The sequence below is a fragment of the Syngnathus floridae genome, chromosome 1, assembly GCF_059516105.1.
Source record: "Syngnathus floridae isolate MCC-2025c chromosome 1, RoL_Sflo_1.0, whole genome shotgun sequence".
NCBI lineage: Eukaryota > Metazoa > Chordata > Actinopteri > Syngnathiformes > Syngnathidae > Syngnathus > Syngnathus floridae.
The window spans coordinates 4,699,041-4,706,090 of NC_142413.1; positions in this window are offsets into that span (position 1 = coordinate 4,699,041).

Here is a 7,050-nt window from a genome sequence, read left to right on the forward strand (position 1 = left end):
TATATACACCGTATTTTCCGCACTATAAGGCGCACCGGCTTATAAGGCGCACCTTCAATGAATGGCCCATTTTAAAACTTTGGCCATATACAAGATATATACATTTGGCCCACGGGCCGGACTTTGGACACGCCTGCTGTAGTGGCTCAATATTGGTCCATATATAAGGCGCACCTGATTATAAGGCGTACTGTCGGCTTTTGAGAAAATTGGAGGTTTTTAGGTGCACCTTATAGTGCGGAAAATACGGTGTGTATACACATATATGTATATATATATATATATATATATATATATATATATATATATATATATATATATATATATATATATATATATTTATACATATATATTTATATATTTATTTATACATATACACACACACATATTCATTGAGCTCAAAACTGCAGCGAAGCTTTCTGATTGGTCAAGAAGGCATGCAAATGCCTTTGGCTGATTGTTACCACGACAAAAGCTTTGTTGCGCAACCGTCGTTATTAGCTCGGGCGCGTTGGAAAACACGCCAGTAAAAAATGATTACAGACAGCCATGAAGAAATACGAGCGTTGACGTGGCGAGGCGACGGACGATCTCGTCGGCAAAAGCGATGAGTTATGGTGTTCTCGTCGCAGACTTCATATTTTTAGAGCGTGATAAATCGCCGACTAAATTTTACGACAATTACATGAACTGAAGCCAGGAAACGACACGTTGAAATAGCAGCGCTCGCATTGAAATGTCATACAAGGAAAGGAGATGGAAGAGTCATTAAATAGTGGACACAATTCCTGAAATTTAAATGTATTTTGAAATCCAGGATATGTGGGAAAAAATTATTAAAAATATCACACACAAAAAAAAAAGTGTGTTTTGTCATTAACACCCTTAGATGGCACCAAAGGCCAAACTTAAAGGAAAGTAGTAATTGGTGTCAAGGAGGTTTGTTGTGTGATGCATCTCAACTGTGTGAAAATCTTTTGGGGGAGGAGCTAAATTTTGCCTGGGTTGATAGAGAGTCTTAGCCCCATGTGTATATTTTTGCAAGTGCATTTTTCCAAAGATGAAATAATCTGTTCATTCTTAATTAAAACATAAGTAATGATATTTTTCCGGGAGATTACGTCTCTATTTTCCTTTTTTTTTTTTTTCACGCAGAAACTCTCGAGTTGTCTATTCAGCTTGTGCCATACCGCCAAACATTCTGCTTCCCATTTCAGTGGATTTATGGACGCTCATGAAGAAAGAAAAATAGAGCCGCAAGATGCCAAAGGGCAAGAACCAATCAAAAAAAAAAAGCTGATCTGAAATGCGCTCCCGCATTGTATGGAAATGTCATCGCAGGCTTCATGGTCAATAATTTCCATTGAATGACTACACGAGAGTAGTTGTCCTCTCCCTTAATGAAGCAAGAAAACACTCCATTGACCTTAGGCTATTACTTTAAACGCAATTCTCAATCGATACACACCGCGGATCGCTTTCTTTTGCTATTGCTGACGTTGATATATTTCTACACCAAAAATATTTTTTCAGCACATATTTTTTCTTAATTAGACCCCGCCCCAACCATAATTGTGGTACCATTTTGGACAAAATGTTTTAAAGAGTTTACACATACAGATATATATATATATATAATAATTTATTATTATTATTATTATTACAGTATTTTCCTTTTGTTTTAGATGACCGATGACCTTGTAAGATGCGCAATCCCGATACGGAGGGGAGGATGCGCCAAATGGAAGCTTTACACAGGAAATTGAAGTGTCAGCCAGATTGAGGGGGGTGGAAATAAATCTCACCCCCCCTCCAAAAAAAGAAATATCATCTAATAGCTTTTGATTTTCTTTCAAGCCAAGTGTCTGCTTGTGCAAATGTCAGATTTAATGGCCGTTTGTCTTCATGAAACAATGTTTGGATGCGGCTCAGCAAGCCGTTATCGGTGCGCTTGGTCATCTACTGATCTAATTCTTCGTTTTTAACTTTTGTCACTAACCGTCGGTGAATATTCCATCAAAGCTTCTTTTTGATAAATATGCCCCCATGACTAAAGTCACTCCTCTTCTCAGGCATATATTTACAAATTGCACTTGACTCTCAACAGACTTTCCGAAAGTCTCGTGTGTCAACCCGTGACAACACGTCACCGTGACCTTCAAGTTCGGCTTTCAGTCAAACACGCCTCGCTTCAATCTAACTCAGAGCAATGAGCCTGCAGATGGCCGAGACCGATTTCCACTGACAATCTCCAATCATTCCTTTTTTTTTTCTATCGTGCACATTTGTGCTGTTCTTGTCTCCTGGGAGGACCTAAACAAGACGAGTATTGGGGCGTTTTGACAAGGCACCCCTCGGAGCAGATCACATAGCGCAACTCCAAAATGGCCTTGTCTCCACTGCAATTTCGGCGAACAAATGGTCCACCCAGAATCATCGCGCTCGTTCTCTGACATTTCCACGTATTAGCCGAGCTCGATCTAAGCGGAAACGCGTTTATCCCGGAGCGCGGCGTCGTTAATCTCAACGAATGCTAACGCTATATATACTCGACCGTACGTAAGGGACTAATGAGAAGACCTACTTAGGAAATGAAGAACACCGTTTTCTTAGTATAATAGCTCACGTCCTCACTTGACTCCTCCTCTCTCGTTATGTTTTGGTGAAAGATTGAGAAAAAAAATGATGTATGATATGAAAAGAATGGGGTCACATTAATAGCATTTGCACGTCTCTCCACAGTGGGAGGCAATCAAGAGTCATCGCTGATTTCATTTTATTTCTTCTGTTTATTTTACTTTGTATCAAAGTAGATTTATTTCCTTTTGACTTGAACGAAAGAACTCCTAGTCATCATTCAAATATAATTATATTAAAGATAAACTTTGACCCGATTTTTGGCGCCCCCTAGAGTCCGCGCTACTTTTAGCATCTGCCTATTTGGCGAGCAATAGCAAAAATCTGTGGCTAATTGATGCGCTTTGTAATTGCCATGATTTTCTTTCTCAGGCGACACAAAAACAAATAATGGAGGAAGGGGGCCCGAGCTTCCCCCCAAATATTTGCAAATCCACAAATAAATTCTGTAATGATCACGTCCCGCAAATAGTCATAATTCTCGGCAAATCTCTTGATATCGCACAAATACAAATTGTAATTACAGAAAAAAAAATGTTTTCTTGCCGTTGATGTTTTGGCGTATTTTAAGGTGGCGAGTTGCCGGCTGCCCGATCGCCGGTGGCGCCTTCACGGCTAATATAGCGTCGTTGGCTGGGAAAATGTTTTTGTTCACGGGCCGCCTGGCAGGCAGGCTCGTCCGAGTCGTATTTGTCACAAGTAATTAATTCGCGTGCCGTAAAAACGCCCGGCGGGCGGGCGGGGATGATGGGGAAAGGTGGCTTCATTAACCTCCCGTGCTGCCCGCCAGGCTTTGCCATCTATCGCCCGCCTCCCGCCCACAAAACAACACCATGGCGTCCGACGAGGCAACCTCCGCCAAGGCTACATTGAAAACCACCGCAGGCCGGCAATAAAAATAATTAAATACTCACAGTAATGCTTCTACACGTCATATTTCTTCTTTTTGTGAGATCTATTCTTCTACTACTACACCCACCAAAAGTATTTCTTCCAACTACTACTACAAGTGACATTTCTACTAATACTGCAAATTTTAACTTATAATATTACTTTGCCTAGTAGTCCTAAAAAAAAACAACTCCTACTTCTGTTATTACTGCTGGTACTAGTACTATTAGTTGTACTTGTCCTCTTAATAATACTGGTCAACAAACTTGATAGCTTTATCAGAGATGGCTTTCTGTCCCTAAACATATTCTTGATGCTGATTCAGAAATGGTTTATGATATATTTTCATTTCCTGTTTTTAAATTAGACCTATATAGATTTTAACCATGCATGTTTTCAGAAAAAAATACACTTGTTGCTTCTATCTTTATTATTATTATTATTATTATTATTATTATTATCAAAAGATGATGGTCTAAAGAAAGAAATAGGGCATATTCGGATTCAGCAAGAGTAAAAATATAACTGTAACTATTAACTTGCATTTTTGATTAAAAAAAAAAAGATCAGTATAGATGTCATAACCATGTTAGTATTTGCACTAGCATTTACTTATACTACTGCTTGTCCTAGCAGTACGTACAATATCCAGTACTGCTCCTAATCGCAGCAAGCTCTAGAAATAAAGTTGAGGAGAGTTTTACTGTGAACAGAAAGCACATTTGTTTGGGAACAGAGTCCAAAAATTCTCTTGTGCCCTTCAAGTGTTTCCCAAAGCAGCACGCACAAAAGCCTCACTCTTCTCCTTCTTCTGCATTTTCTTCCCCCACCGCATCCTTTTCCCCACTCGCACTCCAGTAGCCGCTCGCTCGCTCGCTCCCGCCCACCCCCACCCCCCGCTTTATTCAAAATTGACATTTCACGGTGCTTAATCTCCAAGGAGGTACAAATGGTGCATTCCATCACGCTGAGTGATATGAAAAGCCCCAGACCTTTTTTCAATGGGATATGAGAGACACAATCAAATAAATAAATCACCGTCTTCCCGGAAAGCCCCAGTCGCAGTGACAAAACCGTGAAAGGGGTAATTTTGGGGCATTTCAGAGAAAATAAATAAATAAAAATTGTCTGTGTGTCACAAGTGCTTGCTTGAATGGGTAAGGAGCACTTTGACAGGCTGACTGGAGCCAAAAGACATTTGCTGCTTTGCTTTGGGCTATGGGGCCGCGTTTGACGCACACGTTGACAGCGTTGTCATAAAAATCGGTTTATTTTTACATTCAAATAAATAAATCACAGCACTGGTAATGACAATAAGGATGGTGATCATGAGAACGATAAAATATCCAGTCCACATCCCGTTCCTCTCTACCAGCCCCCCGGCAACCCGATGACATCATCACGTCCTGGCCTCGGAAGACATATTGGAGTGAGCCGGGCCTCCTCGGGCGCGGCCTAATCATCGGTCGTCCGGGCCGTCATGGCTGACATCCGTCATAAAACCCTAACCTCGGGCACGACTCACTCCCAGCTTCTCAGGGATTTTATGAGTGGCAGCGTTATTACAGCTCTGGAATGGATTACCGCTGCCTCCACGCGCACCAGGTGGGAGGTGTTTCGCCAAATTGCTCGTCTCACCCACCCGCCACCTTATTGTTCCCAACTTCCTGGCCTCACCTGTCAACTGAGGAGCCACTTTTTATTCAAGACAAGACTCAGGGCACCCTAAGACCTAGTGGGAACTGGGGCCAATAGCACTGCAGGCACAACAACGTCAAGTAATATGAGTGTGTTTATATTTCGGAATTATGGACAGATACTTTTGATCCAAGAGGAGATTAAGGGCACTGTGCAGCAAAGTGGAGACTATGAAATATGCTATTATAGCGTACCGAGCTAAAGCACATCAGCGAGATAAAATTAATGTTTTGTTTGTCAATATATTTGCTTTTGAATTTAGTAAGAGACTGAGGGCACTGTGCAGCAATGTGGAGACTATGGATTCCGGTACCGCAGCGTACTGAGCTAAAGCACCACAACAAGGTAAACTAATCTTTGTAGACATTTATTTTTGCCATTATGGAGGGATATTTTCTATCCAAGAAATGACTCAGGGCACTATGTGGAAAAGTGGAGACTGTGGAGTATGCTACTGTAGCATGTCAAGCTAAAGCATGGCAGCGGGTTAAACTAAACTTTTGTTTTTCTCATTATATCAACACTGCAGTATACAGTAAAATCTTGCACCAGGGTTAGTTTTTGTTAGTGTTTTTTTTTATCATGAACCAACACTTTATGAAGAGACTAAGGGCATTGCGTAGCCCTAATGCAGAGAATACTTGCATACGCATTTGTGGCATATTTGTGTTGTGGTGCACCTTGTCACGATGACAAAGTTGCCCGTATCTCACCGTATCTTTTACAATTCCCGGGAGCATTGGTACTTTTAGCACCTTGTAAATCACAAGTTTAAAGCGCAGCGCTGTACTTTTTGGGATTATTTGCATGATCCAAGTTGTGCCCATGTAGTTTACTCTGTAAGACCATCACCAGACAAAATTGGCCTTATCATAAAAAATGCTGCAGTTTTTTTGGGGGGGAAGGGGGCGTTGTTTCTTTACATCCCACGTCAGCCCCAAAGGAGCAAGATGCAAATTTCCTAAATAAGGTGTTGTCCATATACTACGCGCAGCCGCATTACTCACTGCTGCATACACAAAGGCCACACTGATATATTATCAACACGCTGTCATATATTATCTTACTTCTGGCCACATCAGTTATTTTCTCACTGCTATCGGTGTATTCTTTTTTTTTTTTTTTTGAGGGGGAGGGGTGACGCAGAAATGCCTCACAGCATATCACATGGCAATCCCCGAACAGGCTTTGAGGGACACACCGCAATATCATAAATCCTATCATATATTACTTTTCCAATATACATTGTCAATGATACCAATGTAAAAATTGAATCCCATTCACGGTACAGCAAAAAAAAAAGTAAAGTAATACATGAAGATAAAAAAAAAACTGCATTACAATCGATTTTTTGGTCATATTTTTAAGATAGTAAAATACAGCCTATAAATATATAATATGTGCTGATTTAGTTTATGTATTATGTCTATTTAGTTTATGGGACTGCATCAGAAAGAAAGGTCTTTGTTTACAATTTATTATCGTGTTAAATTGTGTTCATTTTATATATCATAGATACTACTTAAAAAAGAAATTTGTGGTGCATCGCAGAACTCTTTGCAATTTGCTATTGGCCTCGCCGGTGAAGAGTCCAGTCCAAGTGTGCGAAGAGCGACACCCCCGGCCACCGTTTGTCCCCCAACAAGTTGAGTCTGGTGAGGCGGGGTCTCCATGGCAACCGCTCGTCTCCTGTACAAGGGTACCGTCGCAAAAATGTTCCCGTACACGCACGGCCATTCAGCTTGCGCCATTACTCCCCAACGAGGCCGTCTTTGTGCGTCCGATTGAAACTCTTTACGCCAGCTGAATGCCGAATGAAGCTCG